Below are 15197 nucleotides of genomic sequence, written 5' to 3' on the forward strand. Positions count from 1 at the left end.
TAGGCAGAATACAATGAGGAGTCTTTGGAGTTCATTTTATTAGTACACTGCAGCTCGAAAGGCAAAATTGCTCTCTGGTGAATCATTTAAGCTTTTTTTTTTTTTTTTGATAAGGGATTTTATTCAAGCAATTTAAAGACAGAGAAATTATAAGCAATTAAAGTGAAGGATGCCTAATTTAGTAAGCAGGTTCCATTATATAGCCAGCAGGTTGCAAATTAGGGTGATATGGACTATAAAGACAATCCCCTACTTATAGATACATATATAGTACAGAATTTTGTTTCTTATTAGACAAGGACATTGAACAATGCAAAGTCCTGAGAGAAATGATTTTGTTCAGATTGAAAAAACAATTGTAATTTAATGTTCTTAGGTTCATAATTTTTGCAGTGTCTTTATGGATTTACCTGACCTTCGTGTACAGTATTTGCTCAGTCCTGAACAGAACTGTTGAACACCAAGACTTTACAGTTCAGAGGACCTATATTTAATAATAGGTGAGAAAGTGCTGCCGGGTCGTGCCAGGTTCCTGACCTGGAAACTTTTGGAACTTCCTTCCTTTTCCCCATTATAGCTGGAGTGGAAGGTGGTGCCCACTGATGTCCTCAACCTGGTACTTTTTTTTTTTATTACCACTGCTTATTAAGTCCTTTTGTGTTTGTATCAAGGTGTTTGATTGTCTTAGTTTTCATATTGCTGAAATTCCCTTTAAGTACCTTGATGATGAGGTCATTAAGAAAGCGATCTTCCTTTGAGAAATATTCACCCACTGAGGTGTCACTCTCTTAGTCTTTGTAATGTATTATGTCTGTGAATTAGGGCCAGTGCTTCCATTAGGCGAATTATGTGATTGCCTAGTACGCCACAGCTTAAGGGGCTTCAAAATCATGGAAAGCAGCCTGGGGCCACTAGCAAAGTCCATTCTACTGGAGGCCGAAAAGCACAGGGGTGCCAGTAGGTAAATCTCAATAGTGGGGGATTGCAAGACCGATGAATGCTAGGGAACCTAATATCCTTGCATTAGAGCTGATGTGAATATTTATTCCTGTCCTTAACGCTGCCTTGTTTCACATTTTTTTTCAATGGATCATGAATACTACATCCATGCACGTGCATGAAGATAAACGCTTAATGCTGAAGGCCCTTCCTATGTGAAAGGCTGCAAAATCCTGTGAAATGTGTTGGCCTAGGTTGCATCATGGTATTTTGCAAATACTTTACTAATTATTAAAAGGGAAAGTGTCAGGTCCCACCCTTTGGGTACTGGGGGCCCAGGTGGAGTCCAAGCCCTGGGAGATGGTGCATAGGCTAGGAAATGCCCACGAGCTTCACTCAGGTAGACGAGGCTTGGATCTTGGCAGGGTCAGGTAACATGAGCTGGAGCTTGGCTGCAGCTGGCAACTGGAATCAGAAGCCAAAGCTACAAGGCCGGCACAGGTACTAGGAGCAGGAGCCACAGGTCAGAAGCAGTAACAGAACTAGTAAACCACTGCAACTGGCAGACCTGCAGGAAGGGACTGAAAGTCTAGATTGAAGTGACAGACTGGAACCAAAGTTTGGAGAGGTCTAGTGAGTCAAGGTTCGGCTGACAGCAAGCAGGTGAGTCAGCCTTCCTGTTCCGCTTCATCTTCTTTTGATTCCGCTTCAGCCAATCCCTGATACCTAGAGGTGTGGCTTCAGGGATGGGGAGGCGGGCTTTCTCCTCTGCTTCCCCTCTTTTCTGATCCTCAGCTGGCCTGAGGATTAGGACTCCTGAACGAAGGATAGGAGTCCCTAACAGAAAGAGTGACACCGTCTTTTAAAAAAAATGTCATTTTGGATTATTTTGTGACTTTAGGACTACAGTAAGCCAGAAGACTATGGGACGGGCATGAACAATGAACTGGTGTTTAGTGCAATTAGGATTTCCCACTAATGTCTATATACATGGAATAGTAGAATTTTCTAGATTTTTTTTTCCCATGAATATTCTCTAGATGTGTGAAAATTCAGTTAGAGGTTTCTGAAAACACTCCGTTTCTGGCAAATTTAAGAATCTCAGTGAAATGGCAAAACTACCTGAAATCCCTCTTCAGAATTTAAGAGCTTAGGAGGGCAAAGAACCTTGCTTTGAATATTGATGATCATCAGTAATGTATCAGAAGGCCAAACACAGCATGAAATCCATTCAAGTGAAGAGGACACGCTAACCCTTCTAGCTTCACTTTAACGAACTCTGCCTCTCCCTAAATCCTAGCCATTATCTGAACTCCTGGAAAATGTAACACAGTCTCTGAAGGATTGGTGCTTTTCTGTGGTGCATAAGGGTTAGCGAGGAGATTGTGAGATGCTAGGGATTGTGCTTTCATTTGGCTTGAAATTTTGCGTAGGGTTTTAAAAACAAAACGGGGGGAAAAAACCAAAGTTTCATTTGGTTTAATTTTCAAATGGCCACTGCCACCCCCAGGGGTCCCCCTGGACTCCCTCAGATTACTTTCCCCATTTGTTCCTGCCCCCACCTCCCCACCATGTCTCTGTTTCAGAATGATGCCAGTGAACCTCAAGACAGGGCCACCTTATTGTAGAGAGGTAGATCTGTACCTCCCATAGAACAAAGTGGTACCAGCCTGAAGGCCTAACAGTGCCATTCTGAAGCAGAGACCTGGTGGGGCAGAGAACAACCGGGGATCGCGCCTTCCCCTGAGACCCATGGATGGGGTATGTGGTTGGGAAGAGGCCTTAGGTGGCAGCGGTGGTCTTTCCAAAGTGAAACCAAACACTTACTTGTGTTTCATTCCATTTATTCCCGTTTCCTGCAAAATCCAAACCCAAAGCCTGCCCAAGGAGGCTTACAACAATAAAAAAAAAAAAAAAGCATTACATAGTTTCACTTCATTTCATTTATTAATTTTTCTGTCCCGACTTTCTGTACAGACGCAATTTGCCCCAATACAAAATGAGCACTAGTGTGGGTGGTCTAGGTGTGTGTGTGCACGTGATCGGCAGATTTTTCATGGGTGCCCAAAGTTCAGAGTTCCTTATGCAAACAAGAAAATGTTGAAACATTGCAAGTAGCGATGTGAATCTTATTTTTTATTTTAAGTAATGTGATTTACTTTATTTGAATGCATGTTTAAATGGTTTCTGTAAGTGAGGAGGAGTTAGCATTACTTCATTCCATTTAGCTCTTTAAAATAATTTAAAAAAAAACCAAAAACCCTCAAAAGAAAATAGTACATTATCATGAAATGATTCATGCATCCAAAAATGTAAATACATTCTGTTGGATTCACCTTACAAAAATGTGGAACTTCTGTAATTCGGTATCTTTGCTTCCTTTTTTTTTTTTCTCCTTAAAACTTGAAATTGCAAACCCTCGCTGGACTCCAGACTCCAGGAATGTGTGAGACTAATGGGCAGCTGACAGCTAGAGTAATAGGATTCCCCATCTGGTATTCTCTTTCAGCGCATTCCCCAACAGCTTTCTCTAGAGCTGGGAGGTTACCCCCTTCAGTACCATCGTCCTTCCCCCCCTGGACACACAACCCCGTCCTCAGGAGACCCTGCTGCTGGAAACCTGAAAAGGTTCGGGGTTTTTTTGTTTTTTTTTCTTGTTGGGAGAACTTCTCCTTGGGATATGAGCTGGCGGAGTGCCATCTGGTGGCCGAAAGCCTTAAACCATGTGTAAAACCCTGGATGCTTTCAATCTTTAGCGGCCTGATTTACCAAGCTTATAGGTACAGAATGGGAAGAAAGCCTTAGTAACCCCAGGCCCTCGTTCTGAAAATACAAGAAAGCCGGGTCGGGAATCAAAGAAATGGAAAGCTATAAATTAAAGTCTAAATCTCAAAGAAGGAGCAGGAGTAAGGGAGTCTTAGATTAGGAAAAGATACAGAATGCGAGAGAAGGATTTCGTTCCTGCAGTTTTGCATTTTACTAGCTGTTACATGCTCCTGTTAGCAAAACAAATTCTAGCAGGGACTATTTTTCTTGTAATTATTATGGTTAAGTGGTTGTTAATCACGGGTGTTTATGTTTTCAAAACAGGCTCTCCTATTCTGTCTGTAAGGCAAGGCTGGTAAATCATGCCAGTATACACAATGCTGCTAAATGCCACAAAGAACCACTCCCCCCTGTAGATAGCTGTCGCCTAGCACAGCGCCCAGCAGCATGGATGGCACGCAGTCAGATGGGTATAGAAAACGACTTGTGTTGAACTGTCCCCGCCTACTCTGCACTTACTGGTGCAGCAGGAAGGGGAAAAAGAAAATGCTCTCAGTCAGGGGCAACAATATTCTCCATTCCTAAGGCCTAAAATTCATCTTCCCTAAATTCCTTCCTTGTGGCCCTTCGAGCAAATGTTCGGTGAAGCACAGCATTGCTGTCGGTGCTAGCCAATAACTGAAATCTGTGTAGAAGACGTACTTATTAACTGTCGGGGGGATGGATGTTGCTGCTGGCGATTGGGTCTGCCTTGTGCCCTCAATGGGCTTTGGGCAGAGTCGTGAACAGGGTTGGCCCTTTCAGTTCTTTCCCTTGGAGAGGGGTTTGTGCTGTTTGTGGTTCAGTCTGGGGCCCACTGGGGGCGCGGGGGCAGTGGATTCACTTGCCGGCGGTTTCCGTCTTTCGAGTGCCACCTTTCGCTATTGCTGATGGGTGCATCTTATTGTACAAAGATTTTCAGTTATTGGTTTTTCCTTACTTTTTTTTTATCGATTGCTGATATTTGAGGGATTTTGCTCGTTTCTGGTTTTTGTTTTTTTTTATTATTAATGTGCCAAACCCTACCCTGCCAGAAGAAGAAATTAAGCCGCTTTTGCCTCCCTCTAGCCCTCGAGTAATTCTTATTGGGAGGCTTCCATATTTTTTTTCAAGCATTTTTCCAAATACTTGTGACCCACCAAGAATTTAAGATCAAGCAGGATATAAATGTAGCCGGTTCCCTGATTGGGTGGTTAAGCCACGTACAGGATGCAACAGGTCCGGGTCCCCTGCTGCCGCCAATCGTAATCTCAGCCACAAATTCACAATCCCCAGTTCTAGGATTTCCCGAAGGAGCCAAATTGTCCAAAAAGAAAAGGAGTAAATACCAATAATCAAGCCAGTGTCTATCCATACAGTTCTTTCAGTAGGAGTCCAAAAATGGTGTTCAAAATAAATTGTTTACGGCAACTTAAAGAAAAGGATCTAAGGCAAAATTACAAAAATCAAAATCAGCATACAGCCAATCACCAGAAGAAAACAGATGGTTCCCTTCCCCATTGTAGATGTTCTCACAGCTCTCCTACCCCTTGCACCGTCATCCATAACAAATATGTCCTCACCAGTGAGGTTGGGCTAACTGGAGTCTAACTCCAGCATAAAACTAGTCAGATGGAAAAGGTATCCCCACGTACATGTAACCCTTTGCCGGGGGGTTGTTGTTTTTCCTTGGGCCATAAAAGTATTTTTTAGTTGGGTCTACTCTCTCCATTCTACTCCCTTCTCTCTGCAGATGCCAGGGAGGGCGTTCTTGTTGTGGGGGGTAAAGGAATTCCTTCTTGGCCCAGTTGATGGACGGTTTCTCCTTTCTCCGTGTGTATTTCTCTGGTATTGTATTCTCCTCGGGGACAGACAGGCTAGACACAGACTGGGTGTTCAAATAAAATGTACTGATTATTTCCAAAACCTTGATTCCTGTCCCACATAACTTTCTATTTGCATAGTCTCTCTGAGGATTAGCTTGAATCCTTCAAGTCCTGAGGGGGAACTTGCTACTTTGTACTCATCAATGTACAAACCCCAAACTGTAGGGGGGAATCCTATTGGGGAACCCCAAAGCACGAAAAGATCCTACCTGAGTGCAAAGTTCTGTCTCTTGCCCACAGTCTGGTCCCTGTGGGGTGGAGATCCAACTGGGAATCTCCAGATCTTGATGTTTCAATCTCATACTCTCTTTCCACTCTGTGTGACTTCTTTGGGATACTGGGGATATGCCCTTCCCTCTGGCACTGGCAATCAAATCCAAAATCTTCTCAAAAAATCCTTTTCTCAAAACTCTGGTTGAAATGCTTGAATTGCTTTTCTGAGATCCTGGGAAAATCCCCAGCTCTCCAGCCACTCTTGCCTTGAGATCTTGGAGAGACCTCTAGCTCTCCAATCCAATTGCTTAAGATCCTAAAGGAATTTCTAGTGCCCTCTCTCTCTCTAATCACCTACTCTCCAGTTGCCTTCCCTTTGAAGCATTGAACATGCTCCAAGGTATTATATTCCTCTAGAAACCTTGCCTCCCAAAAGATGGGGGTTACATCAACGGAAGGAATCCCAAATACCAAAAAATTCCTTCTTCTGCCCCTAACTAGAGAAATACATGGAGATAAGCTAAGTGACTGGCCTAGCCCTATCACATAAATAGTTTAAAGAAAGAAAGAAGGAAAGAAAGTGCCTAGCCTTGGCAGTTAGGCACATAAATTGGCCCCTTTGAAAACTGAAGAGAGCTGAGCACCTTAATTTAGGAGCCTATTTCCATTATTCCTAAATTTATGTCCCTAAAAGTTACATGGCTATGGGGCGGCACTTAGCACCAGGCACCTAACTCCAGGCAAATGAATGAATTGCAGGCCTAAAACTTTGGATCCTAAGTTTTAACTTCCTAAATTTACATGGCTTTTCAGCTGAAAACAAATGATACCATTTCCTTTGTACACTGTAGTCCCTAAAAGTATCTTATCTTGGTTTTAGCTTTAAGGGGATAATATTCAGTCACTGACCAGATTGCAAAGTTAGCTGGATAAACTTCTTTGGCTAATTTTGGAGGGTTATTCAGTGGTGCATTTGCACTATTGAATTTAGCCGGCTATCTTAAAGGTAGCTGGATAAGTTTATCCCTCTATCTGTAGGACTACTCTAAAGCATGACTAGCTGGATAAGTTATCTGACTAACTCTACCTTGGAATGCCCCTACTTAATCTAGCTACATTTTAGTCGCTTAATGAGTTATCTGGTTAATCTTTAGCATGAAAAGTGAGGGGAATATTGAAAAGGCATTTAGCCAGGTAACTTGTGAGTTACCTGGCTAAATGCTGCTTAATATTCACCCATCAGAAGTATTCTTCTAAATGAGCGCTCATGCATGCCTGAAACCTGCATTTCCAGGTGTCTATCTGCAGCTGAGATGCAATCCTGCCTGGACATACACAATTTGAAAAGTCTTTGGGAAGGGTATCCATCTGAGCACAATCTGTTATCCGTTCCATCTGCACTGAGCATTGGTTTGGGAACAGCTCCAGTGGCTTTAGATAAGCTACTATTAGTGGCTTCCCATAAACGATGTACAGTAGGCAAGTGGCTTTTTCCTAAATCATTTTATGGCCATGTTTCAGGTAATAGTCTAGGGGTTCTTGCCCAGAAGTCTATATATCCCTTCTATCAAACTGTGGAAATCCTTTCATTACACAAATGTCAGGAACAGCAGGCTACTCATTTGTCATCCCAAGATGTTAAATGTTATTTGGCTCTACAGACAATTTAGGTTTGGCAGTGCGCTTTGTGTGGGAGCTTAGTGGTGTCTACGTACTTATTTTTGGTAACTGGATTCAAGAATGGCTGGGCTCGGCACAGAGGATCCCTAGTGGCAAAGAAGTGAAAGAAAAGCCAAAACTCAACTAAGGCATTTCACCGGGACTGACAATGGGCAAACCACATGGGCCCAATGTTCCTTATCTGCTGTCAAATTCTCTGACAATGTTGGGACAGAGTTGGGCTGTTGCAGTATTGCAAACAAACCCACTCTTCTCTCTCTCAGGAGCAAAGGCAAGGGGAGAGGTGATAAGGACAAAACAAAGGGCAGAGAATGTGTACCTGACCTAGTGTCACAACACTTCAGGGGATCACCAGGATGGCACCAGCAAGCTGAAGCTCCCCAGAAACCAACCAGGAGACGGCAGGATGGTGGTGACCGGGTGCTGTCCTGTAAGTCCTTGGGGACTAGAAGGCCAGATGTTTGAGTAATAGCCTGATAGTTTTGGTAGCAGTTTAAATTATTACAAAGCTTGCTCATAAGATATTGAATGTGTATGTGTGTGTGTGTATGTTGGGGAAGGGGGAGATTTGGGGGCTGATCAATTAAATATGGGATCTGATATGCTCATCTGCCCAAGATGGTAGAGAATCAATGAGTAAAACAAAAACTGACTTAGATATGAAGTGATATCCTACAAGCAGTCAATCTTCTACAGCTGGCAGTGAGGACAGGAATATCTGGATAGGTTGGAAGGCCAACTGGTCTTTTACTGCTATGACATGCAATGTTACAATGCTTCCACGCAATGGTTAGCCAATTTACAAATCTTTAAGAGGGTGATTTTTAAACTGTCCACATTGGGAAGAAGCCCCCTGGTACGTTTTATCCACAGTTTTCAAATGGAAAGCATACACATACTTTCACTGGAAAACTTGATGAGTGTACAACGTAGCCCCAGACTTTTCCTGTGTGGCTTCTTTTTCCATGGAAAATTACATGTATGGAGTTAAAATGTATTTTCCCTTTCCCGACTTCAACAGCTGCCCCCAGAATTCCTCCTCCAAACGCAGCTAAAAGTATGCTCATGCTCTTAGCCACATGGAGGGAGGGCAATGTTGAGACATCTAATATATGTGCATAGACCATGCTTTACATGTATAAATGGCTTTGAAAAATATCGTCTGAAGCTTTAGGGATGAATCAATCCTAGTAAAGGTTTTGAAGTTCAGCAGATACCCATCATACATTTGGTCAAATACTGCTAATGTAGCAGATATTAAAAAAAAAAGAGGAGCCCGCTAAACTGAGAGTAAACCATAACTTTATCAAACCCCTATTAGGAGTAGGAATTAAGAAGAAAATGTCATCAGACTATAATAGTGTGGTCCTGTGACATCCCAGAACCTCCTCCGAAAGAGGAGGGGGATCACGCTAGAAAACAACAGAACTATTAATATAACTCTCCCAAATCACAAACATATACTTGCAGGTTATTTTCTTAAAGTGGGGGACGGGGACCAGGAATATTTCCCAAGGCCCCTCTCTTCCAGGGCAGACCCATTCCTTATCCCAGTCACTGTAGAAATACTCATACCAGCAACACCCACATGCCAGCCCGCCTTAAACTTTATGTAACAAAAATTATACCCCCATGCCAGATTCACACGGAAAACATTTACTTAACCTCAGGATTAGCAGTGGGAAGGTTACCTTATTTACATCTGTATGAGAAACAGAACCATATACATATATATATGGGAAGGGAGAGTTACAGTATATATATCTGTTTTGCAAAAAATAAAAGCAACTTATGATCCAAATGTATATTCAGTCAAAAACAAAATAAGATCACAAATAAACCTGGGGAGGCCAATATTCAGCACTACTTAGCCAGATAAGTAGCAACTTATCCCCCCTTCTTAAATGCCACCCCCTTTCGCTGCCTGCCAATCCTTTCCATGACGCAACTCAAGTGGTAAATTGTTCCACATCTGTGGTACTGTGCACATAAAGGTGCAAACATGACCCCTTGCACATCTGCCGATATGGTGGTAGAAAGAGAGGCTCCTGGCTGAATAGACTGTTGCAAAGTACGTTGAGCTTTAAAAGCCAATAACAAAAACATAAAGTGGACTTGCTAGGAAATAGCCAATCGGTGCAATGTCTGTAAAACTAGGGAAACATTTTCCCTATATCTTGACCTAACAGCCTTGCCACAGTATTCTGAATATGCTGCAACAGGTTTAAACTCTACATAGATAATCCCAAAGAATTGCAATAATCTAAATGTGACATAATAGTTACATGTAAAAATTTTGTAAAATCCAACTGAATATCCTTCTTGGCTGCCTTAAATAACAAAATCTTGGCTGCCTTAAATAACAAAATCACTACATTAGCAATATGGGCGATCCAGCTCCAGCCCAAAACTTTGCGTGCAGTCACCAATAGAAATAATTTCCATAACCCCATATCACAGAGGGTCACGACAACCTGCAGGTAACTCCCCGAACTCAAAAAATGTTTTTCTTCGGTGCATTTAATTTCATTCTATTTGCAGCTCTTATCCCCCCCCCCCCCCCCGGATATCCTGCAAACCCCCTTCCAGTTTCCCCAACTATTCTTCTCGATTGTCTCTCAATGGGATGTACAACTGGATGTCATTTGCAAACATCTAATCAGAAACGCCAAATGTAATGGCCAAAATGCTCATTTGCAAACATCTAATCAGAAACGCCAAATGTAATGGCCAAAATGTAATGGCCATAAGTGGCTCCGAGTAGATGTAAATGAAAGAGATGAAAATAATGACCACTGAGGAAATTCTAGTTGGCATTTAGTACAGTTTTGACATACCTTACCGACAACTCACATATTGGGACCAATCCATCAAAGAAGAATCTATCTATGCCAACCACAGCATCGTCCAATCCTTTAGATGCCAAATGTTTCAGCAAAATGGCGTGATCGACGGCATCAAATGTGGCACTTAAATCCAACAAGACTGATAATGAATCTACTACCTTGTCTAGGCAGATCATCCAAGAAAACTATCAATACTGCCTCTGTTCTATGATCTTTCCTGATGCATGACTGACCCTCATTTAACATACACAAACTCCTGTAATTGTCAGCGCACTGCCTTTTCAATAAGTTTTGTTAAATTAGATACCAATCAATAATTTTCTGACTTCAGTGGCTCTAAAGAGGATTTTCTCAATACAGGATGGATTAGAGCTATTGATAACCATGAACGCCCCTCCCCCTTCAATTGCAAAGAGTTAATAATAGATTGCACTTGTCTCACAATTTCTGTGCTCATTGAACACAGGCCAGATGAGCATGAACCCAACTCGCAGGTAATGGACTGTACTGGCTTTATCAAGGAATAGCATTCTCCACGCTGAACCTTCTAAACTGAGAAAAAGCTAGTGCACACTCAACACTCATGTCTCCAACCTCAACCTTTCCTTCACTCTGTCTAGTTCTATACCAATGGCATCAATATTTTCAGGAAAAAAGGGTCAAGGACTCAACATTTGACCCCATCAAGCAACTACCCCATTCATCCTGGATGACAGAAAACAAACTGTTTGTAACAATACAAATATCCCAAACTCAAGTTTCAGGTTGTAGCAACCGTTTTTCATACTGGGGTGATTTGTTCTTTCCTGTGCCATCTGGGCCTGAGTACAAGGATACCTTCTTATGCTAAAATCAGCAGCTAAAACAAAGGCTCATCTAAAATGGTGCTGTGGTGTGGTTGATGCAGCCTACTAGGCCCACGCTGATGGCTGGCAGATGCGCCCTAGGCTGGGACAGAGCTAGACCTTCACATATATCAGCCCTGTTCCCGGCAAGTTGAGCCTTTGGGTTCCAGGGGCATGCAGGATTTAGGCGATAGTCGCACTGGGCAGTAAGGAAGAAAGAGTCTGGGGCCAAGTTGAGGTCATGGCAGGCAGTGATCAGTTACCAGGGTCAGGAAAAGGGTCAGGGCAGGCAGCGAGCAATGTATAGTCAAGGTCTGAGGCAGAGGTCTGTAGCAAGCGGCAGGCAAGAGAGTAGCCCGGTTCCATAGTAGAAGTCAATACCAAGCAGGCAAGCAGAGGACTGAGATGGGGCTAGGATGGATGAGGCAGGACAGGCTGGACCCGGATCAAGGCTGGAGCAAGGCAGAGTCAGGAATGCTACCGAGAAGCAGGAGGACCTATTGCAGAAGCGAGATTAGGGAGCACGGCTGGGGCCTTTTTACCTAGCCATGTGACGTCATCGGTGCGCATTGACAGGTCTGCTTCCTGCCGTGAGGTCTTTAAAAAGCATTGTGCTGCGCGCACGTGCACTTAGGAGGGCTCAGGGACCACGACTTTGTTTTAGATACGTTAGTGACAGGAGGAAATGCAAACGTGGTGTTGTGAGATTCAGAAGGTGAGAATATGTAGATTATGATGAGGAAAAAGCAAAACTGCTTAACAAATATTTCTGTTCGTATTCACTATAGAAGGGCCAGGAACAGGACCACACAATCCAAATATAAATAGTATTGGAAATGAGATAAATCTGAACCGATTTTCAGAAAATTGTGTCCATATGGAGTAAGTTAAAAGTACATAGGAGGTGGGTCCGGTTGGGATACATCCGAGTGTACTACGGGAACTTAGAGATATCTTGGGAACTCTGCTGGCTTACTTTCAAATTGCTTCTTTAGAGTTGGGAGTAGTTCCAGAGGACTGGAGATGGGCGGATGTGGTTTCTCTTTACAAAAGTGGAAATAAGAGGAGGCTGGGATCTACGAACCTGTTAGTCTGAATCCTGTGGTGAGCAAATTAATGGAATTGCTGCTAAAAGAGAGGATAGTGCAGTTTCTGAAATCCAATGGACTGCAAGATCCGATACAGCATTGTTTTATTAAAAGTAGGTCTTGTCAGATGAATCTGATATTTTTGATTGGGTAACCAGAGAATTGGATGGAGAGAGCGCTAGATGCAGTGTGCTTGGATTTCACTAAGGCCTTTGACATGGTTCTATATAAGCAACTTATAAATTGGGCACTCTTGGTATGAACACTAAAATGAATGATTGGGTTAGAAACTGGACGAGTGGGAGGCGACAAATGTTAGTGATAAATGGAGTTCACGCCGAGGAGAGGGGCATTATTAACAGTGTGCCATAGGGATCGAGTCTTGGACTGGTTCTTTCCAACATTTTTGTGAACGGCATTGTTGAATTATAGGGAAAGGTTTGTCTTTTTGCAGACAATGCTAAAATTTGCAACATGGTAGTCAGCCAGGAAAGTTTGGAAAACATTGGTCTAGATTCTCACAGCTAAGACTTAATGCTAAAAAATACGTCATGTATTTGGGCTGCAAAAACCCAAGGGAGTGGTACAGTGTAGGGTATGAACTTCTAAGAGTGAAAGAAGAGTGGGATCTGAGGGTAATTATATCGTTTGATCTTTAGGTAGCCAAGTAGGCGGAAAAAGCAACAGCAAAAGTCAGAAAGATGCTTCGCTGCATACAGGCCGGTGCTAGCTTTTTTGCTGCCCTGTGCAAATAATTTCTGTGCTACCCCCCTCCTCCCCCCATTTATTCTATCTCTGTCCCGGGCCCATCAAATAAAGCCCAGCTCCTTCCAGCAATCAAACAACTACTAAACAACTTACACCTCATATTAAACTCTTCCAAGACAGAAATTCTACTCATCTCTCCCGAAAACAATATCTCCAACACTACTCTTCCCACCAACCTACCTACCACACAAGTTAGAGACTTAGGAGTGTTAATAGACAACCGGCTAAACTTCAAGGCACATATCAACAAAACAACCAAAGACTGCTTCTATAAACTCCAGGTTCTGAAGAGGATAAGACCTCTCTTCCATGCTCAAGACTTCAGAACGATCATCCAAGCAGTCATTTTTGCAAAATTAGACTACTGCAATTCCCTATTGCTAGGTCTGCCCTCATCCTATTCCAAACCACTACAGATGGTTCAAAATTCAGCAGCCCGATTACTAACAGGCGCAAGAAAAAGAGACCACATATCACCCATTCTGAAAGAGTTACATTGGCTACCCGTCCACTTCCGTATCATGTATAAAGCCATATGTGTCATCTTCAAAACTATTCATCAACGCATCTTCCTCGATCTACAAATCCCCCTCCAAGTACACAACTCGACAAGACCTACCAGAAATGTTTACTGAGGCGCCCTCAAAGTTCCCCCTGCGAAAATGACCAGACACATCACTCTAAGAGATCATGCCACCTCCACAGCTGGCCCTTCTCTGTGGAATTCCATTCCTACAGATCTCAGACTGGAACCCTGCCTCTTAACTTTTAGGAAAAGACTTAAGACTTGGTTATTCAAGCAAGCTTTCCCAGACACAATCTAATGTCACAAGTCACGGACTCAAACCAAGGACTTCAAAATATTCAGCCATTAATCATGCCATCTATACATAGCATTTAATTTATTTATATACCGTTTAATCGTTTATTCTTTCCTATCTCTTCCTTCTTATCCAAGTTCTGCTACCCTTGTTATTTGTAACTGCTCCTTCGATCACCACAGTTCTAGTTGATGTATTTAATGCACTCCCGTTTCATGTAAACCAGCAAGATATGTGCTCATGATTGCCGGTATATAAAAACCTTAAATAAATAAATAAAAATAAATATTTATAAAAATTGACAACTGTCCACCCCCTCAAGGAATCTATGGTCAAGGAAACGGTATGAGGTACCCTAGGCAAACCTTACAGCCTTGCACACACGTGACCCCACTTCCCCCTCATCTCCCATATCCTTTGCAGACACACACAATTAAATTATGCACTTAAAACAGATTTTACATGAAAAAGAACATTCAAGAGTGCAGTCTTCTGAGGCAACAATATCACTTACAACCTGCTTATTATATTTACATGCACTCCTATGGTGCCAACCAGAAAACGCTGCAAAAAAGACACTTGGAATTCCTATGGAATTAGACTTTTTGAAATGCGTGTTGGGTGTGGGCTTGGCCCTCAGAAAGCCATAAATAAACAGAACTACCATTAGAATATAGTAAACCTCTCATCCAAAATAACCCTAACTGCCAGCACTCAAATAATAACAACCTTATCTATGAAAAGGCAACACTTCACATCTTACATTAGGCTGTAGAACAAGACAGGCTGCTATAGATCCCTACACAGAAATTACATGCCAGCAAAATATCTCACCTCGATCATATATGCAGAACACAGATAGACTCTGACCAAATACAGAATAAAGAGACCAGAAAGTATCAACAGAAATGTGCTGAGAAGAACTGAAGTGGAACCCACAACAAGCCAGCCTCTACATGCAGAGCAACAATGGAAAAACAGAGACATTACCATTCTTCATAAAACATTAAATAATAAAATCAAGAAATATAAAGCATCAATCATAATAGTAAAATCATATTCATAAAAAGAATACATATTTGAAGCTAGTTAATGAATAGAATATTCAAAATTTCTAAAACACCAATACAATATTTCAAAAGATCTGATGAATAAAAAATCCAATATTTAAAAAATGTTCTATTCCCTCCCCAAAAAATTTCACACACACACAAAAAAAAACAACATTCATTTCCTCACACACTTCCTCTCTCATATACATGCCTGTGCACTCTCACACACACTGCCCGTCTCTCACATACACAAGTTCTCTCTCCCTCACAGACAT

The sequence above is a fragment of the Rhinatrema bivittatum genome, chromosome 13 (genome assembly GCF_901001135.1).
Source record: "Rhinatrema bivittatum chromosome 13, aRhiBiv1.1, whole genome shotgun sequence".
In the NCBI taxonomy this organism is placed as follows: Eukaryota; Metazoa; Chordata; class Amphibia; order Gymnophiona; family Rhinatrematidae; genus Rhinatrema; species Rhinatrema bivittatum.